This window comes from Amblyomma mixtum, chromosome 7, assembly GCF_055824585.1.
Source record: "Amblyomma mixtum isolate Tamu chromosome 7, ASM5582458v1, whole genome shotgun sequence".
In the NCBI taxonomy this organism is placed as follows: Eukaryota; Metazoa; Arthropoda; class Arachnida; order Ixodida; family Ixodidae; genus Amblyomma; species Amblyomma mixtum.
In genome coordinates this window covers 59,114,554-59,128,500 of record NC_143018.1, presented here as the reverse complement: position 1 = coordinate 59,128,500, position 13,947 = coordinate 59,114,554, and the positions used below count along the sequence as shown (strand labels likewise).

General features: G+C 50.1%; 1 protein-coding gene and 1 long non-coding RNA gene across 10 annotated transcripts in view; one reads left to right on the top strand and one right to left on the bottom strand.

The window, feature by feature from the left end:
- LOC149336199 (uncharacterized) overlaps positions 1 to 7,115 on the bottom strand; it is a 60,806-nt gene extending 53,691 nt beyond the window's left edge. For 3 of the 4 annotated variants that reach the window (XR_016284194.1, XR_016284197.1, XR_016284196.1), the window contains exons 1-2: positions 5,922 to 7,115; positions 5,650 to 5,834 (exon numbers count right to left, since the gene is read on the bottom strand). This is a non-coding gene — a long non-coding RNA (uncharacterized LOC149336199). The remainder of the gene's footprint in view (positions 1 to 5,649; positions 5,835 to 5,921) is intronic. The other variant, XR_016284195.1, reaches the window with a different exon arrangement.
- Positions 1 to 13,947, top strand: part of LOC149336191 (uncharacterized) — a 416,214-nt gene that overhangs the window by 140,876 nt on the left and 261,391 nt on the right. The window lies entirely within an intron of this gene.

The window sequence follows — 13,947 nt, the reverse complement described above, 5'->3', positions numbered from 1 at the left end:
TTGTGTTATACCTCGGTGTACACCCGAAAGGAATGTCTCTAAAGGAACCTTCTAAGACAGCACCGTATTCACTACACGCGCGTCTCCTCCTCCGTACAGGCAGCGTGTGGACGTCCGAACGCCTCCACTGTGATCGTGGTGCTCCCAGTGCATTGTGCGCCAACTTAACCAGAGTTAAGCCACTGCCTAGACAGAGAGAGAGAAAAAACTCTATTGTCAGCAATACGTTAAGTTCTTGGGTACTTCAGCCGCTCAGGTGGCCGGCAGTTTGAGCCTGTAGGCGACCTCCTGCACTCTTGCCGTGGCCCTGGACTGAACGCCCGGGTCCGGGCTAGCGAGAACAGCTTCCAATTTTTCAAGCGTGGGAGATGTGACTAGATCTGCCGGAGGCGGATCCTCCGTGCAGTCCCAGATTATGTGGTCTAAGGTGGCAGTCTCGCCGCACAGCTGACAGTACGGATTTGCCAGATCTGGAAAGATATTGGAATATGTCCACGGGTTTGGCTGCGACCGCGTTTGCAGCCGCCTCCACGTGGTAGCCTGTTCGCGGCTGAGCTAAACGTGCGGAGGAGGCAGGCACGCTCTAAGCTCCGTGTAATAATTTGTTATGGCCTGATATGTAATTAGCGTCTCACCCCTTGGGGCATCAGGGTCCGAGACCCCGTCACCAGCTCGGCTGACAAAACCTCGAGCATACTCGTGAGCGGCTTCGTTCCCTGGAACACCCGCGTGGGCTGGGACCCACACCAGATTCACTTCCTTCTGATAATTTGGCATCGTACGAAGAATTTTGTACGCAGTGGAGGAGATACGTCTCCTCGCGAAGTTGCCTAATTTTTCTTTTTGTTCCCATCTCGCCTGCCCCTGCCCTGGCGCAGTTGCGGCGATACCAATTAGGTCGGTGAACAGCTTCGTTGACCCGTCGATTTTACGCGACAGCGTATACAGCTCGTTCGGTAGAAAAGCCGTTGGTGTAGCCGGCACCACGTGTCGGAAATAATCAGGGGTGACACAAAAAAAATCGAAAGATTGTGGTAATTTGTGGTTCCAGTGATTAATGATTGGTGTGCAATAGGCGATGAGGCGTTCATATTGTAACCAAAGAAATGCAAAAAAAAATTGCCGACGACGGTACTTCCTAATGCAAAATTTGAGTGCAGCTCATCAGCTGTCTCAGCTTTTCGATAGATTGAGCTGGGCAAACAATTATAGCAAGAAATATATGTAAAATTACAGACAACTTGTTATCTTTAACACATATTACTTCAAGAAACACCCACGCGACGGCTCAATGGTTACGGCGCTCGTCTACCGAGCCGAAGTACTCGGGTTCAAACCCAACCGCGGCGGAAGCGTTTCGATGGAGGCGGAACGCAAAAGTCGCCCGTGTGCACTGCGGTGTCAGTGCATGTTAAAGATTCCCAGGTGGCCGAAATTCTTCCGGAGACCTCCAGTACTGCGCCTCTTTCTTCCTTCTTTACTCCCTCTTTTATCCCTTCCCTTACGGCACGGTTCAGGTGTCCAAGTGAGACAGTGACTGCGTCACTTCCTTCTTCAAAAAGCAACTAACAAACCAACCAAGGGGAGTCCAAAAGTGTCGAATGCTCAGAATGAAAAGCGAATATCTGATGATGGTAAGAAAATTTATAGCGCATATTTGATCAGTTAATTTTCAAAGGCATCCTAGAGACTGACACCGAGCGATTTGTCCAACGGGCACGGCGTCGCGCCGAACGGTCCATGGCGACTTCCTCGAAGCGCTGCAACACGCTGCCGTGTTCCACTCTTAAAGGCGGGGCTTAAGCATCCTCCAAATTTCTGAACGGAGCCCTTTGGCGCCCGTTTCTTCTTTCGCGGCGTCGCCGTCGCCGACATAGGAGTGGACACCTTAGTCGCTCTTTAAGCTGCGAAATCAATGGAGAGGGAGCTTTGAAAGCAGAGGGAAGGCGCATAACTGCCCTCTTGCAACAGTGAACACATCAGTCGTGCTTTAAGCTGCGTGGCGGTATTGGCAGATGCGCGCTGCATGCTTTGGCATTGACAACTTCGTGCCAGAAACGCGGCGCTGAAGCCATAGGCCGTCGGCGTTCATTGTGTTCATTGGCTTTGGCAATGTTTTACGCCCCGATCGTTTTAAGGAAAGGATGTGCGCATAGCTGGCTGCGAGGGTCAGTAGACGCCAGAATCCCGCTTATAGGTACGTGGGGCGATGAGAGTGAGAGAGGGGTGGAAGAGCGGGCTAGTTGGTAGTTCATCTTGGATAAAAACACAGCGCACTCCTAAGACAAGGACGAAGAAAAACAAGACGATTAAGCGCTGAACCGTTTTGTCTTTCTTGATCCTTGTCTAAAGAGTGCGCTGTGTTATTCCCCGAGAGTGAGAGATGTGCGCTGCATGCCTTAGCGCTGACAACGGTGAGTGAACTCTCACGACCAATCGTTTACTGCCACCTGCCAAGGTGAGTGGCAGGGTGGGTGGGCTGCCTATCCGTTGTCCAGAATACACTGAACGTTACAGACGCCAAGCCGCTTATAGTTGCCCGACACGCCATAGCTTTCGCTCTCGAACCAGGTTCAGCAGTAGTTGAACTGCAGTTAATTTTGCGTTTCGCTCCATCGAAACGCTGCCACCATGGTCGGGTTCGAACCTGAGCACTCGGATCGGTGGCGGCGGATCTCGATATGTGCACCGCCCGAGCCGAAACGCTTAGCCGCCGCCGTTCCTCACTGCAGATCGCCTGCCTATGTGCATAGCGCCCGTTCCTGTTTCGCGGCGTCGCCGTTGCCCCTTGTACACAGCAGTGGACAACTTAGTCACGCTTTAAGCTGCGAAACCAATGGAGCGGGAGCTTGGAAAGCACAAGGAAAGCGCATAACTGCCCTCTTGAAACAGTGGACACTTCCGTCGTGCTTTCAGCTACGTGTGGCGGTAGTGAAAGATGTGCGCTGCATGCGTTATCATTTGCAACGCTCTGCCAGAAACGGGGCACTGAAGCCATAGACTGTCGGCCTTCATAGTATTCATTGCCGTTGGCGCTGACAACATTTTACAGTCCAATCAATTTATGGAAAGGAAGTGCGCATAACTGGGTCCCTTCGTCAGTGGACACCTGAACCGCGCTTATAGGTACACCTATGACAAGAAAAACTGTTAGTGGCGTTTCTTGAACGAATATGTGTGAAAAATAAGTTGTCTGAAATTGTACTACATGCGTCTTGCTCGAACTCTTTGCCTGAATCTGTCGAAAAGCTGAAACAGCTGATGAAGTGCGCTGAAATTTCGCACTAGGAAGTGACATAATCATCCGAAATTTCTTTCCATTCCTTGCTAAAACACTTTCTTTCTCCACGCCGGTCGTTCCTAAGGCACACATGGGCATCTGGGTGTCTCCTGAACGCCGAAGGATCTCCGGTGGCCTAAATCCGGGACTAACCACTACGGCGTTCCTCATTGCCCTTGCGTCGCTGTGGGACGTTAAACCCTTTTATGCCACCTTCTTCCACATAGAATCTCTTTCAGAGACAGGCTAATTAAGGCTTATTCCCAAATACTTCGAACACAGTACTGCAGCGCAGTAGCAACGCTGACAAGACAAGAAATGGACACAACAAACACAGACACTGTGTTTGTGCAGGCACTGCTTTTGCGCCTGCGTTTGAGATTAAAATCGTTAGCTCTAGAAGACGCATTACTCAAGGTCGCCTTAGTATCAAACACATTGTCAAGTGGGACCAGTAGGTGGTGCTATTGGTACACAGATTGTCAACCATCTAACTGGCGCAGAATATTCGGAGCGCTATCAAACTATTCGGCGCGTTATGGAGCTTATGATCAAAGCACAGCCCATGATAGGGATTGGCATTGACGATCTTTGTTTCCCCAAACCATGACTGCTTGAATCTTAATTTGTTCATTACAGGCAAATTAATTGAGGTGAAACTGTCTTCATGCTCTGTATACGTTGGCATATCAAAAGAAGAGATTTCCAGATAAAACGGATAATCTGTACCAGAGGTAGCGAAGATGGCTAACGACGCAAAAAATTGAGGGGGCACTTTGACTGTCTAAAGTGAGTAGAGGCGGAAGCGTTTTCCGCACCACCTTCGCTGTTTCTGTGGCACTGGTGGCGTCACATATATTTGAGTACTAATTACTAAGTGATGGCAAATCACTAATTAATTGTTAATTACTGATTAATGCCTGAATGCTAATTAACTGCTAATTAATGACGCTTAAGCTTCGCCTTCAGGAGTGGAACGCGAGAGCGCGTTGTAGCGCTGCCAGGGAGTCCACGGAACGCCACCACCCGTTCGGCGCGATGCCTTGCCCTTTGAACGCAACGCTTTTTGAGCAAAGGAAATGGCGCAGTAATTCTCTGTCATCTCGGTGGACACCTGAACCGCAGCGTAGAGGAAGGAAGGTGGGAGTGAAAGAAGATAGATAAAGAGGAGCCGTAATGAAGAAAATGAAAATTGTATTTGAGGAAAGGAAATTACGCAGTAACTGTGTCACATATCTCGGTGGACACTACTCAAAATTCAGGGGGGCACTTTTTTGACCTAAAGTGTGGTCACTGATGTGTGGTTAAGATGTTAAGCTTCGCCCCTAAGAGTGGAACGCGACAGCGTCTTGCAACGCTGCCAAGGGGTCCATAGAACGCCATCGCCCATTCGGTTCTACGCCTCGCTCGTCGGTAAATTGGTTTTTGAGGAAAGGAAGTGTATCTGTCTCTCATTTGTCGGTGGACACCTAAACCTCGCCAGAAGGGAATGGAGGAGGATGAGAGTGAGTGAAGACACCGTATTCACTACACGCGCCTTTGTTCATTCCAAACCATCAAGCTGGCATGGCGGAGTGGATAGCGTGCTCGTCTCTCACGCCGAAGACCGGGGTTCGATTCCTGAGCTCGACCGATCTCTTAATCGCTTTTATTTATTTATATGGCCTGACTAGTAAAGCTAATTAGGCTAATTGAATAATTAAGCAATTAACTAAGCTCAGTGCCACTTACTTGGAGCATCACTATACGATCCCTTCAATTGCTTGAATGGTTACTAGCCAAAGTGCAATTGGCCCCGTTTGAAATTCGCGCACTGTGACGTCACGACCGTTTCCACCAGTTGAAAAGCGTGACATTTTCTGTCGACAACTGCTGCTTACAACGATGAGACATTAAAGGCTTCCGCCTTAATATTTGTTCGATATTGCTAATGCTCGATACTCATAGCCGCCGCGGTGGCTCAGTGGTTATGGCACTCGGGTGCTGACCCAAAAGACGTGGGTTCGATCCCGGCCGCGGCGGTCGAAATTCGACGGAAATGAAATTCTAGAGTCACGTGTACTGTGCGATGTCAGTGCACGTTAAAGAGCACCAGGTGGTCGAAATTTCCGAACCCCTTCACTACAGCGTCTCTCATATCCTGAGCTTCTTTGGGACGTAAACCCTCTATAAACCGTACGATAAATCATCAGTTTTGTCACAACTGGCCAACGGAATGCGCAAAAAGGAAGCATGGAAAAAGACGGTGGACAAGACACGAATGTTAGGCGCGAGACATACTGCGAAAATTCGAAGGATATCTTGAAAGCACTCTCCACTATACGCTGAAAATAGAATCCTCCTCCAGATTCAGAAACTTGCTTCCTTACCTCAAAGTTCAGCGAGCGACGCTCCCGTCAGTGTAGGGCGCAGGCAGGCAGCCAGGAGGGTCCGATGACGTGGACATGGCGCGGCTCGCTTAGGCCGCTATGGGTGCCTCGATGCCAGCGGAAGCGCAGGCATCGAGGTATCCGAGAACCGCTGCACAACTAGGGGGCGAGTCGACGGAGACCTCCTGCACAGAAACCGGGAGTCAGACATCCGGCCTTCTCTCGTCCGAGTTTCCAGGATTCGCAACCTCGAACATCTCCGGAGCGCCTACCTTCCACGAGAGCCGTAGCTGCCTGCGTCCGACACGTAGGCTCGCTACTGTCCGTCTGCCGCTTTCCAAGAAACTTGCTGGCACGCGCCACGCGGCCTCGACGTCACACCCCCTCCTCTCCTTGCGGATTGGTCCATCACCGTCGTCTACGAAAGACGATGGTCATCAAATGACGCCAAACGAAGAAACGAAACGCCATCGTTGCTATAGCTAGCCCTATATAAAGCCAAACATTGTTGGAGGAAAGAGGTCGCGGTCTCCCGCGTAATTTTGCAGTCGGTTAAGGATGACATTCTGCATACGGATGATGTATTTAGTAATTGCGAGAGTTTTTCCGTTCTTGTGGATGTGAGTAAGTGCGGCGAGGCGGAGCGCGTCTGCCTCATTGTTTGTGCGCACCATGATGATATTGTACTGTCAGGAATCTAAGCGCAAGCAACGCAGCGGAGACACTGCTCCAACGAGCCGCTGGTGCGGCGGCGCTTTTCAGGGAAATTGTGGAATGCTAATCCTAACGGCAAGGGCTTTTCTCAGTCCCTGTTACGGGCCTCAGTAAAGCCGATGAGCGAACTCTGAGGCGCCTTCAGACCAACGCTTTGTTGTGTCGTGGAATAGCGAAACATTTTGACCCCAAAATTGATGCGCGTTGGTCTCACTGTGGGGAAGTGTCCGATAAATTCCACATTGTTTGGGGCTGCCAGGAGAATCCTTCCCTTCCCCTAAAACCCTTCCCCTTCCCGAGACGCATGCGAAGCAGCCCTGCTCAACCAACGCCCTCTAGAGATAACTTGTCAAAATTCTTTAGAGGGTGTTGGCTCAACTGCTCGGGGCTGGAGTCTCACACACCTCTAGTCCAATGGGCGCGAGTAGCGGCCTCAGGCGGGCCATCCACCTACAAATTTGGGGCAGTTATGCGTCTTTCCTTTTAAGCATGAAATGCTTTTAGCTCCTGTTGTCGGCAGTGTGGTGACGTCACGCCGAGACCGAGAGCCATCATCCGGGCACTGAAATCCACTCATCCGGGCAATGAAATCCACTCATCCGGGCAATGAAATCCACTCATCCGGGCACTGAATTCCAGTCATCCGGGCACTGAATTCCAGTCATCCGGGCACTGAATTCCAGTCATCCGGGCACTGCAATCCACTCATCCGGGCACTGAATTCCAGTCATCCGGGCTCTGAAACGAGAACATCCGGGCACCGTACGAGACTTGACGAGATTTAACGAGACTCTCTAAGCCCTCCTACGCGACCGGCATGCAAGCGCCGGTTGGTCTCCAAACGAGACAAAAAAGAACTGCTGCCAGTGCCTTCTCAATGTTTATCAAGATATCAGTGGAGCTGTGGGTTTGATAATGCACGGAATTATAATTTCTGATTTCTAATAACGCGTGCAAAAAGCACATAAATGCCACGTTACACTTCGTTGTCATACGTGATCCGGGGGAGAAGCGCTGCGTTCAAAGGGCAAGGCATCGCGCCGAACGGGTGGTGGCGTTCCTCTCTTCCTTTAGGGTGCGGTTCGGGTGTCCACCGAGATGGTAGAGAATTACTGCGCCATTTCCTTTCCTCAAAAATCTCTGCCTCTCCCGTAAACGAGAGTACAGTAAGCATGAAATGTTTACGGGCCTAATGTCATCTCGGTGGACACCCGAACCGCACCGTACAGGAAGGGAGGAACGCCACCACCCGTTCAGCGCGATGCCTTGCCATTTGAACGCAAGGTTTTTTGAGGAAAGGAAATGGCGCAGTAATTCTCTGCCATCTCGGTGGACACCCGAACCGCACCGTAAAGGAAGGGAGGAACGCCACCACCCGTTCGGCGCGATGCGTTGCCCTTTGAACGCAGCGCTTCTTTCCCGGATCACGTATGGCAACGAAGTGTAACATGGCATTTATGTGCTTTTTGCACGAGTTATTAGAAATCGGAAATTATAATTCCGTGCATTATCAAACCCACAGCTCCACTGATATCTTGATAAACATTGAGAAGGCACTGGCAGCAGTTATTTTTTGTCTCGTTTGGAGACCAACCGGCGCTTGCATGCCGGTCGCGTAGGAGGGCTTACAGAGTCTCGTTAATTCTCGTTAAGTCTCGTACGGTGCCCGGATGTTCTCGTTTCAGAGCCCGGATGACTGGAATTCAGTGCCCGGATGAGTGGATTTCAGTGCCCGGATGACTGGAATTCAGTGCCCGGATGAGTGGATTTCAATGCCCGGATGAGTGGATTTCAATGCCCGGATGAGTGGATTTCAATGCCCGGATGAGTGGATTTCAATGCCCGGATGAGTGGATTTCAATGCCCGGATGAGTGGATCTCGGTCTCGGCGTGACGTCACCACACTGCCGACAACGGGGGCTAAAAGCATTTCATGCTTAAAAAACCTTGCGTTCAAATGGCAAGGCATCGCGCTGAACGGGTGGTGGCGTTCCTCCCTTCCTGTACGGTGCGGTTCGGGTGTCCACCGAGATTTCATTAGGCCCGTAAACATTTCATGCTTACTCTACTCTACTTTACGGGAGAGGCAGAGATTTTTTGAAAGCGAAAGCTGTACTACGGCATGTCCAGCAAGTTTCGCCGACCTCACCACTTTGACCTTGAGCGACCTTGAGCCGCTCCGGAGCTACGCCGAAGTAGATAAAGCAAAGGTGCAAAACTGACCCCGTGGGAAAGTGGGCACCTTGGTCGCGCATTAAGCTACGAAACCGATTAAGAGCTGGAGCTTCGAAAGGAAAGAAAAGGCGCATAACTAGCATTATGGGAAAGTGGAGACCTGAGCCGTGTTTTAAGTTGAAAGCCTTTAATGGTTTATACTGTCGTGACCAAGACGTGTTAGCAAATTTGTCCGCGTTTCAGATTGGTCGAAATGGTCGTGACGTCACTGGGCGCGAATTTTGACAGGTGTCCACCGAAATATGTCAGACAGTTGCTGTGTAATTTCCTTTCCTCAAATACAACTTTCATATTCTTCATTACGGCCCTTCTTTTTTCTTTCGCTCCACTTCCTCCCTTCCTGTACGGTGCGGTTCAGGTGTCCACGGAGATGACAGAGAATTACAGCGCCATTTCCTTTCCTCCAAAAGCGTTGCGTTCAAAGGGAAATGCATCGCGCCGAACGGGTGGCGGCGTTCCGTGGACTCCCTCTCAGCGCTACAACACACTGTCGCGTTCCGCTCCTAAAGGCAAAGATTAAGCGTCATTAATTGGCAGTTAATTAATGCACCAACAGAATGTGAAGTGAACAATCGCGTAAAAGAATGCAGCACTCAGGCTTTCGCCTTTCACCACTTTAGCCGCTAAAGTTCCTCGTAATTTTTAAGCTACGTGGTGGCGGTAGTAACAGATGTGCGCTGCATGCGTTGGCATTGACAAAGATGGGGCAGAAACGCGGCACTGAAGCCATGGGCCGTCGTCGATCATTGTGTTCGCGTTGAAAACGTTTTACAACGGGACGATTTTAAGGAAAGGAATTGCACATAGGCCCCCTGGGTCAATCGGCACCTGAATCGCGCTAATTGGAGAGTGGGTTGATAGATGTGCGCTGCATGCGTCAGAGCTGATAACGTTGTGGCAGACGCGCCACTGTTGTAATAGGCCGCACCCCTCATTGGGTGAGCAAACCTCACCGTCAACGATTAAGTGCCCCCAGCCAGGGTGGCACGGTGGGTGAGCGTCCTATCCTGTGTCCGGAACAAACAGAACGTTACAGACGCCAAGCCGCCTACGGTTGCCCGATACGCCATAGCTTTCACTCTGTTGCCAGTTTCAGCAGCAATTGAACCGCACCATTTTTTAGAGCGCAGCTCTTTGGCGCCAGTTTCTGCGATACGCGGCGTCGCCGTCGCCGCTGTCCGCTGTAACCAGCAGTGGGCACCTCAGTCGCGCTTGAAGCTGCGAAACCAATGGAGCGGTAGCTTGGAAAGCAAAGGAAAGGCGCATAACTGCCCTCTTAGAATAGTGTACACCTGAATCGTACTTTAACATACGTAGTGGTAGTCACAAATGTGTGCTGTATGCGTAGGCATTGACAATGTTGTGCCATTTTAAGAAAAGGAAGTGCACATTACTGGTTCCCTTGGCCGGGAGATGCCTCAATCGCGCTTATAGGTACAGTCGGGGACAAAAGTCTCCGGACCACGTGTTCCTTTAACGAAGCCGATAGAGCTGCTATTAGTCGGTGGCTGGAGACTATACTTGTGGAGGTAGAAGTTAAATTTTTGTTCTTTCATCTCCACAAGTGCGGTCTCCAGCCGCTGTCTGATCGTAGAGCTATAAGCTTGTTTGAGGAACACGTGGTCCGGAGACTTTTGTCCCCGACTGTACATGAAGTGATGAGAGATGTGGGCTGCGCGCATTGTTAACGTTGTGCCAGAAACGCGGCTCTGAAGCCATAGGCCATCGGCGTTCGTTGGCGTTGACGTTTTACGCTCCGATCATTTTAAGGAACGGAAGTGCGCATAACTGGCTCCCTGGGTCAGTGGTAGCCTGAATCGTGCTTATAGGCATGTGTGGTGATGAGAGATGTGGGCGGCATGCGTTAGCGCTGACAACAGTGAACGAACTCTCACGCGATCAACCATTAACTGCCACCTGCCATGGTGGCAAGGTATGGGGACTTTTAATACTTTAATGTAAGTACATATAAAGAGAAATTCCTTACCACTCATGCAGAGAACATCCCGTTCCTTCCGCTCGCAACGGCTCCTACGGCTGTTACAACCTCACGAAATACTTGCATAGACCTCGTCTTTAAGAAACAGGCATTGGTGCAGGAAGTCGAGCATGTATCGGCCTATTTCTCTGACGACAAAACTTCCTTCATTGCAACCAGGGACTGTTAGCGGTGTGTTTCTTGAAGAAGGAATGTGTGAACAATAACAAGTTGTCTGTAATTGTACATAATTACCTTATTCGAACTCTTTGCCTCAATCTATGAAAAAGCTGAAGGAGCTGATTAGCTGCGCTCAAATTTCGCATTAGGAAGTAACGTAATTGTCAGCTATTTTTGTCTCTCACGCATGAGCCCGCTCCACACTATAGCGACCTCATTAGAATGTGCTGGTGTCAGGTCATGCTTTTTTTTTGCCGACATCGTCAGCTGGCTGTTCATCCTCACGCTTCCTTGGATGTTCAGAGCCATCTGGCGTTCCCCGGCACACCGAACGCAGGTGCGACAGCTCTTCAGCTGCTGCTGTCGCGCCGTACGAGTAAGCCATATATTACTCGCCTTCTACGAATGACTATCGTGTAACCACAAGTACTGAACAGTCTATAGCTGTTAAAAGTTAACAGCATTGAATACCTTGCCAGTTAACCTGCATTGCTAAGCTTTGAGGCTACCGAGCACCACATCGACGCCACCGACACCCCCAGAGGCAATAGACGCTGTTTACAACTGCGAGTTACGTGAATACGCATGAGACCAACTTCAATAAGAAATAAGAAATATATTTTCTTCTCGCGGCCTTCAGAACAATATATCCGCAAAACCAAATGCAAAATTTGTAGATAATTTATATGAAGACAATTTTTTAGTAGTCGCCAGATCAGAGAACGACTCATTGGATTTACAAAAAAAATCTTACAATCGTCGTCCCGATGCACAAACTAAATTAGCACGAGACATCATTCCCGGTTCTGGTCCTTGTCGAATCACAATATCCGGGAACCGGCACAGGAAGAGGTAGAAAACGCCGTTCCTTCAGAAGCAGCCGTGGTGGTTTCTGCTCCGCGCCGCCTTGGACTTGTACATACAAGACGGCGTGTGGGACCCTCGGCGATCGCGATCCCAAGGGCGCTACATTCCGTCTATCCTGGGTAGTCACTTGCGTGAGAAGGCCAGCAAGGTAGCGGCCAGCGCAGCGCAGAAGTACAGCCGTGACCTTACTGGCAAGAGGAACCAGCGGCGGCCGCGCCCCAGCGCAGAAGCTGCCAGCGTTCCGGCACAGGATGGGTCGAGAGGCCACGCCCTCGCAGGTGCAAGTCATCGCGCCGACGTCGCGTTCCCGGAATCCCTCCGCGTCCAGTAGGTGGACGTAGCTCAGCCTCAAGCACTGAGCGTAGCACCCGGCGCAAGCAGTGAGGCGGCTGGACGGGACAGTCGCTTGTGGACACAGCAGCACGCAGCAGGGAAGCCTTGCACCGCTCCAGGTGCAAGGCTTCAAACGATCACCGACACCGGACAATTTTTTTTCGACATGTGGGTACTAATGCCCTAGCATTAAAAATATATCAACAAATCGTCCAGCAAAACGATCGGTTGACTGAAGTGTTGAAACGTTGCACCGCGGGTCACCGTTGGGTCACGTGTATTTTTGATGTGCAGCGCGAGTACTGAGTGCCGCTATGATGCCGTGAAAGCGCTCACATTGTTCAGAGAACCTGCGAAAAACACGCATGCCAGATTGCTGCTGCCCTTTTCTGTCGGTTAGAGTAAGTGCGCCGGAGGCTTACCGATAGGCCACGTCGCACCCAATAAAATCGAAGGGTGGCCCACCGGTGGGCCACGACACACAGGGCCCCGAAAATCACGGCCGAAGTGAACGAGTTCATATAGGTTTTACAATATGACAACCTTAGGAAGCTTCACGCGCGCGGTTGTGTTTATCGTATGTGCGATAAGATTCAAAATCACTTTATTTAGTAAAAAAAAAAAACGACGTCTACTTTGACGCAGGGTGCCTTACATGAGTGTATTTGTCGCGCATTTGGCGATATGGCACAGCTTATCAGCGAATTTGATCGTATAGTGGCGCAAAGAAAAATGGGATGTGCCGTATATCTAGATGTGGCACTACCTTTTGCACTGAGGAGTTCTTATTAAAACCATACATTTTTTTCCTCTCTCTGTTTTCATTTGTTTCTAAGTACCGAAACAATCCTGATGTATTACTTGTGACGCCCTTTCATTCTAGGTCACTCCTTTCCCCGCGGTAACTGCGAAGACGTCCACGCAGCTTTTGCACGGGATGACATCTGAGCCTCCTGCCGGATTCTTGTTGATCTGTTCCGACATGCGCCTGCAGACGACGCTACATCCGCATAGATGTGTGCAATGATGGACAGTGCTTCCCAGCAGGACCGTGCTCCTGTAGAGCTACCTGTGCATTTACCCTTCAAGCGGCACTGCTTCTGTTCTTGCGTGATCCCCCTGGCGGGCATCGGCGACACATATTCCGTTCTTCTTGTCAGTGGCCACAAGGCCTCTAAGACCAGTGCGACCAGGGCCCACAAGAACGCCAACTCTCACAATCACTGTAACCTAAGCAGAACAAAACGCAAACAAGACGCCCACAATATCACAATGCAAACCGCCACAAGTACAACGACCACTCTCACGAAACATCCATTACAAACTCTGCACATTCGAAACTTACAGCTGCGAGTAGTCGCACGACACAAAACCTATTATCAACTAACAGATACATGTACGCCTCTCGGTGAATTTCATGGTCACATGTGCATCAGTTTCAAGGTCACATCTTGTCATAATGCTTGTGTCTACCCTGAAATTCGTCACAAACCATATTATCAACCAACAGATACATGTACGCATCTCCGTGAATTGCATGGCCACATCTGCATCAGTTTCACGGTCACATCTGCATCAGTTTCATGGTTACATCTTGTCATAAGCTTCGTGCCTGCCCTGAAATTCGGTACACACCGTATTATCAACTAACAGATGCATGTACGCATCTCCGGGAATTTTATGGTCACATCTGCATCAGTTTTATGCTCACATCTTGTCATAAACTTCGTGCCTGCCCTGAAATTTGACACACACCTTATTATCAACTAACAGATCCATGTACGCATCTAAGTGAATTTCATGGTCACATCTCGTCATAAAGTTCGTGCCTGCCCTGAAATTCGTTAAAACAGCTCACCAATACATATTCACAACGTGCTGGTTGCACCTTCATCGATAATACTAAATCACAAAAACTATCCGATGGACGCTGACGGCTCATAGGCGACGTGTACATGGTGGTCTAGAATAAATTGTGCCTTTTTCTCCAA